Below are 20,500 nucleotides of genomic sequence, written 5' to 3'. Positions count from 1 at the left end.
GAATGGAACAAAATAAGACTCATACCTCCTCCCTTTTATGAATTGATCAAGGGAAGTGGTGACCTTGGAAGTTTAAACCATTTCATCACTAATGAGTATGAAATGCTTCAAGCTTCCATGTCTTCAATTAACGTCCGATTGAACACAACCAAATTCTTATCTTGCACCATTTTAGTCCCATTTTAATACTTCATTTTAGATTACCATCCATTCTTTAGTAAATTGAGTCCAAAGGGTGAATTTAAGTCCTCTAATGGAGTGAAGTACCAAACCAAGAGTTAACTTAAGACATGAAAGAGATGTCCTGCCATTGATAATGAACCCCTAAAAGGGATTAAACCATTAAGCATGACAACCTTAATCTTATGCTTAAAAGAACAAAAGGCTTGAAACAACTCTCAAAGCAAAGCAAAACGTTAAGAAAGGAGAGAGGTTGCAGAGATTATTAGTGCTGAAAATAAGTGAGAAAAGCATAAATAAATGCTATCAACTCAAATAAGATGGTGTCTAAGGCCTAAAACACTAAGCTCATGAGGACAATTACACTACAAGCATGCAAAGCAAAGCTCAAATGCAACCATCAACCAAAAATAGTCCTAAAATAGTCCTAAAACATGTTGGAATTGAGCTAAAAAAAGCTAGATTAATAAGCTAAAACATAGCACAAGCTAGGCTAGTCAGCAAGACACAAGGAGGGGAGGTTAACCCCTCTAATTTTGGACTTCAAAAAGTGTTTTTAACCACTGAAATAACTCTGAAATTCAATATTTAAAAGCTAAAAAAAAGGTGACAACAAGGTGGGAAACACAAGGGCAAAGGCCATGGAAACTAGGTAGAAGGAATGGTGAGCCACCCCTCCACCCTTATTGGCCTTAAACCACAAGTTTCAGCCCAAAATTTCAGAGTTTAGACCGTCCAAAAATAGTACAAAAATGTGCTGGAATGAAGACAAATATAGCTAAAATAATAAGCTAAAACATGGAGTAATTTAAGCAAGTAAACAAGCCAAAGGAGGGGTGGCTAACCCCTCCATTTTTGGGACTTCAAAACAACTTTTTTAGCTTCTGAAAACCTCTGAAAATCAGCGATAAAACGCTCAAAAAAAGTTGAGAAAAGAATGGGAAACACAAGGGCAAAAGCTTAGAGAATAAGGTTCAAGGAAGGGTGGTTAACCCCTCCACCTTTGGTAGCTTTAAACCACAAGTTTTAGCCCATAAAAATAGGTTTTAAATAGCTCAAAAAATAGTAGAAAAGATGGAAAACAAGTGGTGTAAAGATGGTATAAAAGCAAGAGAAGGTATACCTCTTGAAGAGGAATGAACCCTTAAGTCATAAACCACCAATTTCACACTCTCAAGTGCTTCAAGAGCTCAAATTCAAGCTCAAATTATCTCATCAAGAAGTTCTCTAGGTTTGGTTTAGAGTGTTTGGGCATAGGCTACGCAAGTTGCAAGAGAGAGAGAGGATATTTTTCAAAATTATTTCCTCATTCCTAAATGTTTCTAACCTTGAAAGCAAAAAGAGAGGTCCTCTATATATAAAAAACATGAGCCTTAGGTCGAAAATATCTAAAAAGGAACAGCTAGAACTTTGTGGAAACAGTTGGAGAAAATATCTGGGTTTTACACTAGTGGCCGGCACATGGCCGGCTGGCCAGAAGTGTGCATTGCTGGCCATCAATGGTGGCCGGCCGGCCATCTACCGGCCACCTGCTGGCCATCAAAAATCTGCTTCTAGACCCAGCTTCAAATGGACATATCTCCTTCATCCGGACTCCTTTTCAGGTCATTCTTGAGTCTAAATTGAAGCCCCGGAAGTCTAGTTTCCAATGGTGGCAACCTCACATCTAAGTGTCCAAAGAGATATGCCTATTTTAGTAACGGTTGCTCAATTTTGGTCTTAATCGAATTGATGCCTAACTTCAAACAGCCATATCTTCCTCATTCGAACTCGGTTTTAGGAGATTCTTGAGTCTAAAATGAAGCCCCAGAAGTCCACTTTCCAATGGTGGTGGCCTCACAACTAAATTCTAAGTGTACAAAAGGATAGGCCTGATTTAGTGAGGCTGCCTAGTTCTCTCTTAACGGGTTCAAGCCCAACTTCTTCCCCGACTAGTTTTCTTCCCTCTCTTCTAATTTTCTTTAACTCCAAACCTATAAATAAGAGGTTTAAAAATATTTTTCAAAGAGTTCACTGCTCTTCCATTTATTTCCACTTTGTCCTTACTTAGTTTACCGAAAAGTGCAATTTTTAATGAAATGCGAGCCTCGGAACATCGTAGAAACATTTTGAAAAATATTTTGAAAGGGAGGGTTCTAAGGTCTAAAAGTTTTGGTCCAAAATCGTTTTGGTCCAAAATGGGGTGTAAGGTTGGGATTTTGAAACTCTTCTTGCTGAACAAATCGAATGCTTGCATAACATAACTTTCATCATCAAGTGATCAATCAACGGCGCCCAAGTCTTAAGGGCGGTCAAAAATGGGGTGTTTACACTATGATATTTTTCAAAGTCTTTGATCTTTTTTTCTAAAGACCAATGGTAGCTTTAGCATGCTTGAGCTCTTCTGCAACCTTGATGACTTGCTTATCCAATTGAATTTGAGACATCTCAAGAGATTTAGGGTTGATTTAGCAATCACCTAATATACCTAAAAAGTTAAATAGTCAACTCATCTCTTTACTATTTTACATGTTTTTTAGTAAAAGCTAAAAGCTAACTAAAATAGTTAGTTCCCAAAAGCTAGCTAAAAACTAACTAAAAGCTAACTATGTTACACGTTTCTTAGCATCACACACTTCATGTGCTTTTTGTCAGGATTCTAATCCTATGTCCTGTTTGTTTTTGGCAAATTCCTCACAAAACACACGTTTTTATCTTAGTGCCATTTTGGTCTATCTATCTTGAGAATCTCAGAAGTTGGGTTTTGTGAAAAGAGATTTGACAATCATGCTCGTAGATTTGTTTTTATTCTCTATATCTATCTTGGATTAACGAGATTTGTGTTGGATGGTCAAAAAGTGAAAACAATGTATATCAAGCATGTGTAAGGATGGAAAGCATGGCCAAAGGCTATCTGGTTGACTAATTAAAAGTGATTGAAAATCATGCCTTAAGCACATGAAAGAAAAAGTTAGCAATTTGGGTTGCTTGCCATACATAATCATAGCCACGAGACATATCACCGCACTGGGATTTGGACCTTTGGCTTCCCCAATCAAGCTACGATGAAAACATGCTCTCCGCATCTCCATCTTAGTTGATCTCTGTGCCAGTGAATAGGACCTCGCGCCTGCGATATATGCAAATGGTGGTCCCAAAGAGGCTGCAAGCAAAATACAATCCCAGCACATTTTCTCTGCATCTTGCAAAGAGTGTTGGCACCCGCAAAGTTCATGCATTCCGCCCACAATGTAATGTATAGCGCCTGCGATGATTTAGTGCCTATATATAGCAGTCTGTTTCAGTTATGTAGGTGCATCCCCGGAGTCAGTATTTTGAGTGTGTCTTTTGAGAGAAAGCTGTAGTGAGGTTACATTATATATTTCTCTCATGTTTGCTTAATGATTTATTCACATTTGTTCATTCATGAAAATCATCAAGTCTAAACCAAAATCACAAAATAGTTCATAAGTGCTGTTAGAGGAGTGAGAGTTTCGTGCATTTGACATCTCTCTAGTGAATGAGGATATCCATAGATTGAAGGATAGAGATTAGTGTAGACACCCCATTTTGCCTAGCCTTAAGACTTGAGCGCTTTCTTTTGATTACTCGATGATGAAAATCAGAATGTGTTTCTCACACAATCTTCAGTAAGAGAGATGGAATTTGAGCTTTATTCCTAACCCTAAGCCTGTTTTGGCCAAGGGTTTAAGCCCCATCGGACAACTGAAGCGAAGCTAGACTGAACTGAATCAAAATGAAAAAATTCTCCTTGGCTGGTCGACCGCCTAAGGATAGTGCAGTCCAGTTTTTTGTTGGTTCTAGTGGGGGACTTCACAACCCCATTTTTTGATCCATTTATGCATTGAATGTATGTATACTCAGCCTCCATTGCCTAGTGCATGATCTATTGAAGATAATGCTCCATTTTGATGCTTATTAGCTCTATTATCTTTCATTAATGCTCCATTATTTCTCCACTTTGTCTTCCACCATTGCTCAACTTGCAATGCCTATATAAGGAGGGTTCAAGTCTTGATTTCGGGAGATGAATTTGAGAGAAGAAGTGTAGAGAGAATGATGAGTTTGGGAGGATAGATTAATTAGAGAATGCTAGAGATAGAGAAAGAATGAATCTAAACTTTGAATTCAAGAGTTGGCCGAAATTGAGTGTTAGTTGTGAACTTCCATTTTCTCAAGCTATACACCATATCTCATTTTCTATTACAAAAGTCATCCAAGTCATGTTGTTGTAGTCAAATTCTAGAGCTTTGATGAAAGAGAGAGTAATTGTTGTTAAAAGAGAGAAAATCAAAGAGTTCAACAATTTTCCCCATAAATAGTGTTACGCAATTCAAGTCGCCATTCTAGCTCAAATTCTAAGCTTTTGAATTGAGGATTGAGAACATACTTCACAACCTTGAGGATGATCAAAAGAAAGTTTGGAAATCAAGTAGTTCATTCTTTCTTTATAAGGTGAATTTTTAATTTCTTTTATTTTTCTTCTATTATCTTTCTTATCACTACAACAAAAAAGGGTTTTTACAGCGTGTGCCTTCTACGACGTGTAGCGGCACGTCATATTATGACCAGTCATGGAAAGTCATTCATTTTCAACGACATAATATAGAACGCCATTAAAAACTATTTCACAGTAGATTTTGTGCGTCGTTGTTACTTTTTCTACGACATGCTAGAGTACACCGTTAAAAACTATTTAACAGCCGATTTTGTGTGTCGTTGTTACTTTTTCTAAGACCATTTTTGCATGCCGTTATTTGGTGGGACAAATAACAACGCTGATTATGCGCCGTAAAATATATAATACAATGACTTGATTAGCTTGTCGTAGATAAGCAGAACATACCACGGCGTACATAGAATCTCTAAACATCTCTAAATAGCCTATATGTCATCGGAATTTCGACATTGTCCTGAACTTCTATAGATTCACTTAGTCGTTCCCCATGAAGAACCCATGACGTATATTTAGGATCCATCCCGACCCTGACCAAATGCTCGAAAACAGTATCACAATGTTGTTGTGATAGGTTTCAACAACTTCCACAAAGGTATATGATCATATTGGTATTCCTTGAATTTGCCTTATCCATGTTGACAAATTTTCTCGCTTCGTCCACATACTCATTCGATACTCTAAAAACTTTAAATTATTATTAATCCCATCCAAACAAAATGAGTAACTTAACATTTTAAAGCATATTTATGGTTGTGTTTAGAAATAAACTTTGGAAAATGTACCAATGTTTTGTCCATTTTGAACTTTCCATTTGCTAACAAATTGATTCCATAAAAACTACTAAAATTAGTTACATGCATCAATGCTCAAAATGATTAGCAAATACACTAAGATGGTATTTTAGAGTTTCAAATAATCTAGAATCTAGAATTGTAATCAAATACCATTAAATTCTGGAAATATCAAGTACGTAACAAACAACTGAATATCAATTTTGGTGTTTGATAGGCAACTTAGTAACATACTAGATGAAAAAGTTCAACAAACTTTAGGCAAATAAAAAAAAAATATATACCTTGTAAACTCGAAATTACTTGATTCCTTCCTTCTTCTAGATCGAAATAATTATTTTAGCTCTTTCACAAGGAGGCTTTGACAGCTGGTTAGCAGCACTTTGAAAAAACTGCTACATAGGGCCAGAGCAAATTGTTCCCACCACAACATACATATAACAATTCCCAGAACAAGATGGTACACAGAGCAAAGCAGTACAGCAGCAATTTAGAAGATAAAATTTCCCATTTTCAACAAGCAAGGCTCCAAAAGCAAAGCATTGAATCACAAAAGAATATTAGGAAAAATAAATTGAAGGCTATTGAAGGCAGGAAAAATTAAGTTGAAGGCTACTGATTGAGAGACAGTTTGAGTTCAGTAAGATCGAGTGCAACAACTGGATTAACCCTAGCACTGGACTATGAGAAGTCAAGGCTACTGAATTATCACCTAATTGAACTTTATGTTTATTTAGCTAATAGAAATGTTCGGTTTTGTTTGGCTTACTTAACTCACCCCATCTGAGATAGAGCATGCATGATTTGCTACACATATACATAAAAATTGAATAAATGGATTGTTCCTCTCAAAGTAGTGGCAACAGTTACAACTGAGCTAATTACATGACAAGGCCAAATGAAATTCTGGCAAGCACACAAGTAGAACTGCATACAATTCTAGCACAAAAAAAGAAAATTGGGCAACTATGTTTAGTAGGTAACACTTGGAAGCTATAAAGTGGACAATCAGAACACGGCCCTCATTCCCTGGTGTCGGCTTAGTCAAAACAATTAACAAATGCATAGTTGGCTTGTAGTAAAAATTAGGACAAGTTTCCAACAGATAAATTCAGAATTAATGATATTTCAATAGTAACCACATAGATGAGGAGTATGAATTGAATGACTTAATAACAATAAAAAATAAAGGATTACAACATTACTCTGACAGAGCTGCATAACATATTTAAATAAGATCAGATGCAAAAGATATGGTCCATTATTTCATTGCGGTCTCAATAATACACTGATTGAACCTCTTATTATTGCATTCACGAGTACTAGGATTTCCACAAACCAATGTTAGATTCAAAACAACAATGCTGGGATTCTTCTCCCATAGAGGAGCAAGTTTTGTCACACATATCATAGAAAGCAACTAGCTCTAGGCTAAACAAGGAGGATAAGATTCATCTATGTTTCAAAGTAGATTCTTGAAGCCAAAAAGAAGCATGAATTGCATTATGTCACGTTGACATTGCATTAGTAAACTCAATTCAACAAATCTTACCCAATGCAAATATTACAAAATTATGAAACAAATGATTGTGTGTAGACATCCCATTTTTACCGCCCTTAAGACTTGGGCGCCTTAGGTTGATCACTCGATGATGAAAGTTATGGTGTATAAACGTTTGATTTCTTCAGCAAGAAGAGCTTCTAAATCCCAACCTTACACCCCATTTTGACCAAAACTATTTTAGACCTTAAAACCCTCTCTTTCAAAATATTTTTGAAAATGATTCTACGATGTTCCGAGGCTCGCATTTCGTTAAAAATTACACTTTTTGGTAAACCGAGTAAGGACAAAGTGGAAATAAATGGAAGAGAGGTGAAGTCTTTGAAAAATATTTTAAAACATCTTATTTAGAGGTTTGGAGTTGAAGAAAATTGGAGGAGAGGGAAGAAAACTATCATGAAACCGTTAAGAGAGAATTGAGTAGCCTTTACTAAATCAGGCCTCTCTTTTTATACACTTAGAATTTAGTTGTGAGGCCACCACCATTGGAATTTGGACTTTTAGGGCTTCAATTTAGACTCAAGAATCTCCTAAAGCTGAGTCTGGATGAGGGAGATATGACCATTTGAAGTTAGGCATCAATCCAGTTAAGATAGAAATGAGCAACCTTCATTAAAATAAAAATATCTCTTTGCACACTTAGAATTTAGATGTGAAGCTACCAAGATTGTAAAGTAGACTTCTGGGGCTTCAATTTAGACTCAAGAATCACCTAAAACCAAGTCTAGATGAAGGAGATATGCACATTTGAAGTCAGGCCTAGAAGCAGATTTTTGTGGCTGGCAGGCCACTATTTGTGGACGGCCGGCCACCACTTATGGCTTGCTGGCCACTTGTGAAAAGCCCAGATATTCTGTGCCAGCTGTCTCCCAAAGCTCTAGCTGTTTGTATATAGATATTTTCGACCGAGAGGTTGTTTTTTCTATATATACTCGATCTCTCCTCATGTTTTTAGGTTACAAAAATTTCCAAAGGGGCCAAAACTGAAAATTCTCTCTCTATCTCTATCTTGCAACCTATACACTCTCTCTCTACACTTCCTAAACCAATATTGGAGCTCTTTTTGCTAAAGATTATTGAGTCCAAATTTTAGCCCTTGAGAGGGTAAGCTTTGTGGTTTATGAACAAAAGAGTAACCTTGCTTCAAGAGATATAATTTTGAGCATCTCTACACTATTTTTCTCCCATCTTTTCTTGTTGTTTTTGAACAATTTTTGGATTGTTTTTATGGGCTGAAGCTTGTGGTTTAAGGCTATTAAAGGTAGAGGGTTTAACCACCATTCTTTACACCTTGTCTCCTAAGCCTTTACACTTGTGTTTCCCATCTCTTTGTCCACTTTTTTTGAGCTTTTAAATACTTGTTTTCAGAGCTTTTTCAGTGGCTAAAAACATGTTTTGATGTCCAAAAATGGAGGGGGTAGCCTCCCCTCCTTATGCTTTGTTTACTAGCTTACATAGCTCCATGTTTTAGCTTATTGTTCTAGCAATTTTTGTCCTAATTTTAGCATATTTTAGGACTGATTTAGCACTATTTTGGGACTATTTTTAGTGGTTCATTGCATTTGAGCCTTGTATTGCATGCTTATAGTGTAATAGTCCTCATAGGTTTGGTGGTTTAGGCCTTAGCCACCAACCTATTTGAGTTGACAGCATTTGTTTATGGCTTTCCATTGTTGTTTTCACCCCTAATCACTTCTGCAGCCTCCCTCCTTTCTTGATTTGTACATTTTCAAACCTCTTTCAAAATACATGAAATCAAGTTGTTCCGAAATCAAGTTGTTCCAAAATGAATGGCATAGTCTACACTTGTTTTCTTCGCATAGTAAATTGTAGGATTTATTAATAATCGAAATATAGACATATAAAATTAATAAAATTCATATCATGGTTTAGTAGAGGCCGATCTTTGATCAGGTGAGTAGGGGTGCTCACTTAATGACCTTCGCATCTCATACCTAAGGTTTCAAGCGAAACATCTTTAGTTATGACAAGCAATGACCTTGGCATGAGTCACGGGTTTTCTAATTTCCCAAAATATTAGGTTGCGACTCTAAGATCTGGTGATGCAATCCATTTCTGGCAAAGGTTTTGCAAGAAAATGGATTTTCTATAAAAGTTACCAAATTTGGAGTCTTATCTATGTTTCACATTGCATTCGTGAAACTAGATCAAAGAGATCGAGGGTCTGAACTGTTTAACATGCACGGGTACCCCCCGTGCATGTTACAGTTAGCTACTTGTACGTCTCGAGTGAGCACGTGTGCCTGGATTGGTCGGTGTAAGAAATCTCTTGTACTACTTTTCTTCATAGTGGACTGTTATTGTGACCAAGGGCCCGGGGTTTTTTAATCACATGTTGATAGATTCCAGCTATGGTCTTTCCACGTAAAACTCTTTGTGTTGTTTGTTATTTATCTTTTCTTTTATTGTTGAGCTCAGCTAGTTTGAAATTCTTATATCACTAATCACCAGATCATGGGACTACAATATTTTAATTAGTATCAGAGCGGGACGGTTGTCCTTTCTTTTTTAAACAAAATTTGATATTTGTGTTTATTGACTATGGATTCAAACCAAGGAGGAAATAACAATAAATGTCCTCCCCTTTACTTGATGGAACAAACTACTCTTATTTGCAAGCTCGTGTGAGGGCTTATTTAAAGTTTATCGATGAGACAGTTTGGCAATCTGTTATGAATGGTAGGGGCGAACCTACATCACTGTTGATGAAGTTATTACTCCTAAACCTATTAACAGATGGGATAATAATGATTACTCATGTTCAAACTAGAATAGCAAGGCTATTAATGCTCTCTTTAGCTTTGTCACACCTGAGGAATTCTGTAGAATTTGCACGTGTGAAGTAGCTAAAGATGCATAGGATATCCTTGAGACAATACACGAAGGCACAAATTCTGTTAAACGATCAAAACTTCAAAAACTCGCCGCTAATTTTGAAACTCTTATAAGGAAAGATAATGAGTCTTTTGATAAATTTTATGCCAAACTTAGTGACATTGTCAATGCAAGTTTTACCTTAGGCGAGAAAATTCCTGAATCTAAGATTGTAGCAAAAATTTTGAGATCTCTTCCTAATCACTTTCAATCAAAAGTTACAGCAATAGAAGAAGCTCAAAACATTGGCACTCTAAAACTGAAACAGTTGATTAGGAATTTACAAACCTATTAGACAAATCTTCTCTCAAAGAAAAAACAAAAAGATGCCTTAGCTTACAAAAGTTCTCATGAGGATGTAAATAAATCTGATGTTGATGTTGAATTTGAATCCGAGATGTTGGCATTTTTCACAAAGCAGTACAAAACATTCTTGAAAAAGAAACGTCTAATCTCAAGGATTCAACTTTTAAGGAAAAAGGGAATGAGAAACTCAAAATTTTTGTAAAATCTAGTAAGTCTACTTCTTGATTTCAAGAAATTAAATGTTATGAATATGGTGGTCTTAGTCATATTGCTCTTGAGTGTCCATCTAAGAAAAATAGGAAGAACGTTCTTGATGTCACTTGGGATGATGAAAGCGATTCAGACCAGTAGAAAGATGAAGGAAGATCAAGTGGAAGTTCATTTATGACATTTCATGCAATCTTGGATAAAAAGGCATTGGTTCCTAGGATTGACCTTCCTAGCAAACACTCTAATGATGAGTCCTCTGATAGTGAAGAAGAAGATTTTAAGGAAACCTATGAGAAAATGTACAAGGAATGCCGCAATCTCACAAAGCAGAATTTTGTACTCACTTCAAATCTGAAGAAATGTGAGGAAGAAAAAGATTCCTTGAAGAAAGAACTCGATGGGGTTCAAGCAAAAATGGGAATCCTCATCATGGACAAAGCCTTCCTGATTGACAAACTCAACACTTGTGAGAACGAAAGAACTTTTTTTCTTATTGCTTACGATGAGCTGAAAAAGAGAGAATGCATTCTTTCAGAAGAGGCGGAGAAAAGAGCTAGAATAATAAAGGAACTTGAAGAGAAATGTGCAAAAAGGAAACTGGAACTAATTGGACCCAATGCTACTCTCAAGTTTTGGAACACCAACTCAAAGAACTTGAATGAAGCCCTCAGTGCTCAGCAAATGGGGTTTGATAAGAGCAGCCTAGGCCACATCAAAGGTGTCAATTCTATATCCAAGTCTTCCATCTTAGTCAATTCCCAGGGAGTCCAAGGGTTTTTCGCTGCAAACAGTAAAATTTTCACAACTCCTCTTGTTACTTAGATTCCTAAAAAGAAAAATGACAAGTTTGTATGTCATCATTGTGGTAAAATTGGTCACATACGCCCTGTATTTGTTTTGATTTGTATGGTTTTGTTAAAAGAAGTGATAGAAAATCCAACACTTCTTGGGTGAAGAGACAACCTTTTACGTCAAAATAGAATTTTGTCAAAACTCCTCATAACAAAACCAAGGTAGTTTGGATTAGAAAGAGTGACCTAACATGTTTTGTGGTACACACCGCCCTTAAGGCTAATGACACTAGTGTGTGATATCTTGATAGCGGTTGTTCTCGTTACATGTCCGGTGATAAATAATTTTTTTTACCACAATTGATCAATTTGAAGGAGACCATGTCACATTTGGAGACGGTAGTACTTCTAAGGTCATCGACAAGGGTTCTATAAGTGCTCCAGGACTACCAAAACTTGATAATGTTTTACTTATGGATGTACTCATGGCAAATTTGATTAGCATTAGTCAAATGTGCGATTCACATTACGAGGTTTTATTGTCAAAAGACAAATGTCAAATTTTGTATTTACAAGAAAATACCATGATTCATGAAATTCGCACATTTGACAATTGCTATGGGATTCATTCCACAAATGACCTCATTTGTCATTCAGCCATCATGAGCAATGTTGATCTTTGGCATCAACGACTTGGACATATTAATTTCAAAGATCAAGCCAAAGTGGCCAAAAAAGAACTTGTTCGAGGCATTCCCAAATTGCAAAAACCATCTAACACTGTGTGTGGATCATGCCAATTGGGTAAGCAAACCAAAGCTCCTCATAAAAATATGAACATTTTGCAACTAAGCGGCCCCTTGAGCTTGTTCACATGGATTTGATGGGACCAACATGAATTGAAAGCATTGGAGGTAAAAAGTATATTTTCTTAACTGTTGGCGATTTTTTCCATTTTAACTGGGCAATGTTTTTGAAAGAAAAATCTGAAAATTTTGAGGCTTTTAAATCTTTGGTCCATTGCCCAGTTAAAATACCTTGTTCATTTTGATTCTTATGAATTCAAAATGAACAAGGATGAGCTATTGGGCAAATTATAAGAATCTGAACGGATCATGGTCGTGAATTTGAAAATAGCTCTTTTTTGGGTTATTATGATTTGCATTGTATTAAACATGAATTTTCCACTCCTATTACTCCACAACAAAATGGAGTGGTTGAGAGGAAAAATTGTGTTGTTCAAGAAAGTCATGCTCATTAGCAAGAAACTCCCTCTCAAATTTTGGGGCAAAGCTGTTAATACTGCTTGATATGTCATAAATCGTTTGTATTTGATGCCTAGAAATTTGCATACCCCTTATGAGCTTTGGAAAGGAGTAAAACCAAATGTCAAATATTTTAAAATTTTTGGAAGCAAGTGCTATATCTATAAAGATAGAGAACAATTAGGTAAGTTTGATTCCAAGAACGATAAAGGATTTTTCATGGTTATTCCACTACAAGTCGTGCTTTTCGTGTTTATAATTCTCTCACATTCACTGTTATGGAGTCCATAAATGTGATTGTAGATGATGCAGGAAGTTCCACAAGCCAATGTGAAAATGTGGTGTATAGTGGAGATCACATATTCGACATCACACCAACTATGCATGAGGAGACTCAAATGCCCAACAAAGAAACTGTGGAAGCTTCAACTCATTCATCAACACATCCAACTCCAACATTAGAGCCATCATCAAGGGTAAAGCTTAATTATCTTGTGCAACAAGTGATAGGTAATGTCATAGACCGGATGAAAACCCGAAAACAACTTTGGGAAGAGGTATCTCATTTTTGTTATGTGTCAATGATTGAACCTAAAAATGTAAAAGAAGCTTTACATGATAACTTTGGATAAATGCTATGCATGATGAACTTGGCCAATTTGAGCGAAACAAAGTTTGGACTCTTGTCCCTAGACCTAGAGATACTAAAGTGATAGGTACTATGTGGATTTTTAAAAATAAATCTGATGAAAATGGTACTATCACTCAAAACAAGGCTAGGTTGGTAACTTAGGGCTATACTAAAGTTGAAGGTGTGGATTATGATGAGACGTTTGACCCTGTTGCACATATTGAATTTATTAGAATTCTCCTTGTTATTGCATGCTATTTTAGGTTCAAATTGTATCAAATGGATGTCAAAAGTGCTTTCTTGAATGGATTTCTCAAAGAAGAAGTTTATGTTGAACAACCTAAAGGTTTTAAGGATCCACATAACCCTTCCTATGTCTACAAATTAGACAAAGCTCTTTATGGTCTGAAATAGGCCCCCAGAGCTTGGTATGAGAGATTGACATATTTTTTTATTGATAATGAGTTTCAAAGGGGCGGGGTAGACAAAGCATTGTTAGTTAAAAGAACCAAGGATCACATTCTTGTTGCCCAAATTTATGTGGATGATATTATGTTTGGATTAACTTCAGAATCTCTCGTCACCTATTTTTTTGAATGCATGACACATGAATTGAAATGAGTATAATGGGTAAGTTGTCTTATTTCTTGGGTCTTCGAATCAAACAATTGTCTAACGGAATGTTTGTGTCTCAAACCAAATATGCTAAGAATCTTGTATCTAAATTTGGTCTTGAGTCCACTAAGCATGCAGGGACACCCATGAGCACTAGTGTTAAGTTGTCTAAAGATGATACCGGTAAAGATGTTGATCCCACACTGTATAGAAGCATGATAGGAAGTTTGCTTTATCTCACAGCAAGTCATCCGGATACCTTTTTCAGTGTTAGGGTTTGTGCTCAATATCAATCATGTCCTAAAGAGTCTCATTTATCTGTAGATAAATGCAACATTAAATATGTGAATGAAACAATAGGACTTGGGATTTGGTACTCTTTTGACTCCTCTGTTATTATTGGGTTTTCTGATGCTGATTAGGTAGAATATGCCGATGATCGAAAAAGCTCATCTATGGTTTATTTTTACATGAGTCACAACTTGGTGTCTTGGCATAGCAAAAAGCAAATGCCAATTTCTCTCTCCACCACCGAAGCATAATATATTGTGGTAAGAAGTTGCTATGCAAAAATGCTCTGGATGAAGTAAATGCTTCATGACTATGGTTTGGACCAACAAAAACTCACTCTTTTTTGTGATAACACAAGTGCTATCAACATTTCTAAAAATCATGTCCAACACTATGTGTCTAAAAAATGATTTTTATTGGAGCATCATTATTGTGACTTGAATATTACCTTATGTTGTTGTTTTGTGCCGATTCAACGGAATCGAGATTCGGGTACGAAAGAATGTATATCTACCTGTTTAGCAATGAAGAAACAAGCAAAGTTACCGTTCAGATGTCACAAGCCAGGATCAACAATGAAAAAAAGCCTTGTTTAGACACGTCGAGGTTGATGTACCGGTTGAACATTGCGGGCATAATCAAGACCATATTGAAGGTGTAACTGACCGAAGGGCACATCCGGCTGCTGAAGAAAACTCCGTTCTGGCTCATGATCGAAGCAATTCACAAACACAACTTGCAGCCAAACACGTTTAAAAAGTGTGACGAAATGGTGTGGTGTATTATTGTGACGTACAGTGCAGAAGACAAAAAATTTGGCATTGGTGGAAAAGGTTTGACACTAAGAAACAGTGACATACGCCTTATCTTTGGTGTTCAATGTGGGAAGGAAAAATAGGATGTGTCGTACGCGCCAAAACCCTATATGATTTTGTGCAACGGAGGTGCCCCATTGTTGGAAGAATATCATCTAAACTTATTGAAGATTTATTGTTTGAAGTGCTACGAGGCAACACAAAACATGATGATGAGGACGTTGCAAAGCTCCTATGTTTTTACATCTGCGCGAAACTGTTATTCGCAACCACTGGAGAGTTGATCGGTTGGTTGTTTGTCCATGTGATTGATAAGTTGGAAACGTTACGACATTATGATTGGACAACCACCATACGAAACACCCTAATTAATTCACTGAATGAGTTGCATTAGAAGCCGGAGAAGGTGACTGGATGTGTCGTCGCATTGCTGGTACGTAAAGTTAGCCCCATTTTCGCTGCAAACACCCCTACACAATGCACATACCTTTAGTACATGGTTAAGATTAAAACTGAACAATATATGTGATTTGTTTTGTTTTGACAGTTTTTGATTTGCGAACACACGACACTTTTGGAACCGGAGCGGCCCACTGCATTTCCCAGATTTTGTGAGTGGAACATTGGGGCACTAATAACTAAGATGAAAGGAATAGACCTGATAGCGTCAGACTATTTCAAGGTTTGTCATTTTTCCATTCCGACACTATTACCTGATAATATGTTAGTAAATTGATAATGAAAGTGACGTTGATACATTACATGTTCATGTTGGTTGTTGACTAAACTCCCCCGCTAAGTATCTGTGTCTCCCAAATAATAGTTTTAGTGAGGCGTTTTTGTTTGGGTGGACAATTTGCATTGTGTGTGCACTGTGGTTTGGCGAGCAGTCCTTGTATTGAATTGGTTGTGCTGTGTTTGACGTAGGTGTCTTAATGTGTTTGATTTCGCTCGTTAAGATGTGTGCATGCCATTTGTCGTTACCGTAGTTGGTGTAATGTTAGTAAAATGGTATGTGATGCACTGTTGCAGACAATAATTTAATAACGTTTGGCTGCTTCGTTGTTGTTATTGTCGTACATTATGTGTACATCGTGGTTTGGTAAACATTTAACATGCATTACATTTCCTATACTTTTGGTTTGTGGTTGAGTACGTTATGGTGTGACAATGTTGCCATAGGTGAATTACAACAAACTCTCTGGGACAATACTTGAGTGTTTCTACGTAAATATGGCAGCGGATGACAGTGTCGTAAGGCAGAACATGAAGAGCAAGTTGCGAGTAGGGGCGCGTGCACAAAGTGATGCAACTGGTGATGTTGTTATGGAAATGAATTTTGTCGAGTCAAGTTTCGATTGTTGGCGATCGTACTCACCAAACGATGGCCATGTTGACAGCAATCCTGCGTTCGAGGCCGGCGTTAAGGATGTGGATGTTGCAGCTGTGCCAGGACATGGGTGCACTAACATGCATTTATTGGCAGATGGGTGGCCTACACTGTTTCCCAATCTGCTTGAACTATCAAGCACACCTGATGATGGGGATGGTATGGGTGCAGGTGCGAAACTTGTAACTGGTATTGAGAGAATTAAAGATTTGGAAAACGCAAACAGAATGAAGACAACGTGGGTGAATGAGTAAGAAGGTAGAGTGGCCACCATGGAGGGTTTGATTGGTGCTGAAGCAACAAATTTGTTTATTGGATATGAGAGAGTAATTGTGGTGAGAGACAGAGAGGTAACAAGGTTGAACGCATTGGTGGTGCAGTTAAAGGATGATCTTGCAATGTTACAAGACCAAATTGATGAGCAAGCAGCACATGCAGTGACGCAGTTAGCGACGAAAACGTCATCAAGTAAGAGGGCACCATCAGATGAACAAATGGAAAAAAGGTGGCAGTTGTAGCCACACACACAATAGTGGCAGCGAGCAACGTTCTGCATTCTCCAAATACAGAACTCAACTTGCTGTTCCAGTTGGGGCAGTGTGCATCGACATTGGGGATACCGTGGAGATTGAATCACCATCAAAGACCGGACATTTGGGGGTTCCACACCTGCATACAACGATTAGGTGTCCATCTCCAATCGTGGTACAAACTGGTGCAAAGTGTCACAGGGGTGTAGATGTTGGGAAAACAAGTTTGACAACAATTGTTGATACAAACAAGCGTGTTGGCAACATTTGCCCCCCCAAAGGTGTCGTCATTGGTTCATCGTGTTAAAGAAAAGCCGATGTGTGAATTAAGGTTGTCTAAGTATGACTATGAAGATTTTCTTGGGCGGGTCAGGCAAGCTAGGAAATTGGGGAATACCATCGCACCTAGACGAGATTACGTTGTCAACGTTGATGAGACGAACATCCAACAAAGACATGGAAAGGGTTTGGTGTGAACTACAAACACACCATGTGGATAATGCTGTCAGCAAAAGAAAAGAAGCTACTCGAAGACGTGTATAGTTTCCATGGAGACGAGTAATATGCATGTTGTACTATGAATGATTGAACCTAATATTTGATTTTGAAAGCAACTATACTAACCAGATGTGTGTCGATATTTGCAGGGCTGTGATTTGGGATAGTGGGGATAACGGTGTGTGTGTCTACTTGACAGATGTTCAAGCGTTGGTTAGACAGTCTTGTATCAATGGGAAGGTACGTAACATTTGAATGTTGATTGGTGGTGAGCTGGGGGGGGGGGGGAGGGGTGGGGTGGGGTGGGGTGAAGGGTTTGTATACTACCTGATATTCCTGAATTGTTAAGTTTGGTTAGTTTTGAAACGTGCCTAAGACCATGCGCTGTGTATTGCAGGTTATTGATGCCTATGCATCCATACTCACTGATTTACAACAAAGAGTAGTTGTGGAGGCCGAGTAAGAGGACACCAGTTACTTTTACAGTAGCATTTGTGTCACGACCCAAACCTGCCCTTATAGGTTTAGCGTCGTAACCGGCCAGTAATCTTGGGATTACCAAAGGTTTCTGAACAGAATAACAAAATATAAGGGTCCATGAGAATAATCACCCCTCCTGACCAGATATACTTGATGATGTAAGGACTAGTCCAATTAGGTCTGAACTTGCCCTTAGGGTCATGGATGGGAGCCTGGTTGTCTTTCAGTATCATGTTTTCTTCTTTGAGATTTATGGACTTAACTTTCTTGTTAAAAGATCTAGCAATTCTGCATTGGTAGCCTTGGACATAATACAATGCCCTTAGTCTTCTCTCATTAAACAACATTAACTCCTCAAATCTACTCTATTGCCAGTTCCCCTCCGCTATCTGACACTCGGCCATAACTTGCAGCGACGACACTTCAATTTCAATTGGTGAAACAGCCTCCATCCTATAGATGAGAGAATAGGGGGTTACCCCTGTAGATGTTAAGATTGAGGTTCTGTAGCCCCAGAGCGCGAATGGTAGTTTATCTAGCCAGTCCCTATATGTTTCCACCATCTTCTCCAAAATGTTCTTAATATTCTTATTAGCAGCCTCAACAGCTCCATTAGTCTGTGGTCTATATGTTGATGACTTGTGAAAAGTCACATTATATTTCTCAAGAAGAACTACCACCTCTTTCTTGAAGTGTGAGCCGTTATTTGATATAATCTCGTTCGGAGCTCCATACTGGCGGATGATGTTATTTATGATGAACTTGGCTATATGCGACGCTTTCAAAACTGCATAGGACTGAGCTTCCACTCACTTTGTAAAATAGTCAATCGCCACCAGGATGAACTCGTGTCCATTTGATCCCTTTGGCGAGACTACACTGATAACATCGACCCCCCAGACCGAGAATGGCCGTGGTGAAGTTATATTGTAAAGCTTTGACAACGGTATGTTCATGCGATTGGCATAGATTTGGCATTTGTGGCATCGCCGTACAAAACTAATGCAATCTTCCTCCGTGGTTGACCAGTAATAACCTTGTCTGAGAATCTTTTGGGCTAGCATTACACCATTCATATGGGCCCTACACTCTTCTTCGTGGATGGCCACCATGAGACGCTTCGATTCCTCTTCTTCAACACACAGTTTGTGCATTCCTAGATGGCCTCTTTTATACAGTTTGCCCCTGCAGATGATAAATTGGATGGCCAGACGCCATATTCCCCATTTATCATTGGCATTTGCCCCTGATGGATATGTCTCTTTTTCTAGAAAGTTCCAAATATCGTAATACCAAGGGTTTTTGTCTTGAACTTCATCTATTGTGGAATGGTCTCATAGGCCAGCGTGTATTTCTGTTCGACAATGATTGGATGCATTTTCACTCCCAGTAGGATGTCTACCATAGAAGATAGAGTTCCAGTGTATCAGCGAACCAGTTGTTCTTTCTCAGTAGGTGTATAAATGTTAGCTTTTCAAACCTCAGAATCAAAATATCCAGGGTTTGATGGTAAATCTTCATTTTCTCCTCTTTGACTTTCTAGTCTCTGTTCGCTTGAGAAACAACCAAATTTGAGACTCCGATAACATCCAATCTTATTGCTCATAGTTTTAGGGCAACTTCCAAACCAGCAATACACGCTTCATATTCTGCTTTGTTATTGGACACTTTGAACCAGAGTTTAAAGGCTAGGGGTGTATGGAAATCATCGGGTGCTATCAGCAACACACCTATCCCATAATCGTATTGATTGGATGCTCCGTCAAAGTGCATCGTCCAAGTTTCCTCTTCGACTTGCAGAATGTTTTCATCTAGGAACAAATATTCCATCGCCTCATCGCCCTCTACTGGGTGATCTGCCAAGAATTCTGTTATAGCTCTCCCTTTAACAGATTTGCGCGTGACATATTTGAGATCAAATTCGGAGAGAAGAAACAGCCAACGGGCTAGCCTACCTGTAAGTGCTGGTTTCTCAAAGAGATATTTGATGGGATCTAATCTCGAAACCAGGGTTACAGAGCGAGCTAACAAGTAGTGCCTCAACTTCTTGGTGGCCCATACTAAGGCTAAGCAAGCTTTCTCCAAGGGAGTATAACGAGCCTCGTCGTCTAGCATTTTCTTGCTCAAGTAATAGATGGCCTTCTCCACCCTATCCTTAGATTCCTGAGCGAGCATGCACCCCATGGTTGAGTCCGTTACGGACAAATACAGAATCAGAGGCTTCTCCGGCTCTGGTGGCAACAACACAGGCAGATTCTGTAGGTATTGCTTGACCTGTTCAAAGACAAACTGACATCGATGGTCCCATCGGAACTTCTTTCCTTTCTTCAGGAGACCAAATAGTAGTTCACAAGTCAAGGTTAATTTGGAGATAAACCGTCTTATGAATTGCACTTTACCTAGAAAACCGCACACCTCCTTTTTAGTCCTTGGCGGTGGTATTTCTAAGATGGCCTTGATTTTGGAAGGATCTACTTCAATTCCCCTTTGCGTGATCAGAAATCCAAGCATTTTTTTTGCTGTTACGCCGAAGGTGCACTTCTGCGAGTTTAACCTCAATCTGTATTCCCTGATCCATTAAAAGAGTTTTTCCAGTGCGGTGTAGTGGCCTTCTCGCTCTTTGGATTTGACAATCATGTCATATACATACACTTCAACCTCTCTGTGGATCATGTCATGCAAAATGGTGGTCGCAACCCTCTAATAGGTTGCCCCAGCATTCTTCAACCCAAAAAGCATGACTCGGTAGCAATACGTACCCCATGGTGTGGTGAAAGCGGTCATTTCCTGGT

The sequence above is a fragment of the Camellia sinensis genome, chromosome 5 (assembly GCF_055761805.1).
Source record: "Camellia sinensis isolate YWXY chromosome 5, ASM5576180v1, whole genome shotgun sequence".
NCBI classification, from domain to species: Eukaryota; Viridiplantae; Streptophyta; class Magnoliopsida; order Ericales; family Theaceae; genus Camellia; species Camellia sinensis.
Note: the sequence above shows the minus strand (reverse complement) of the source record.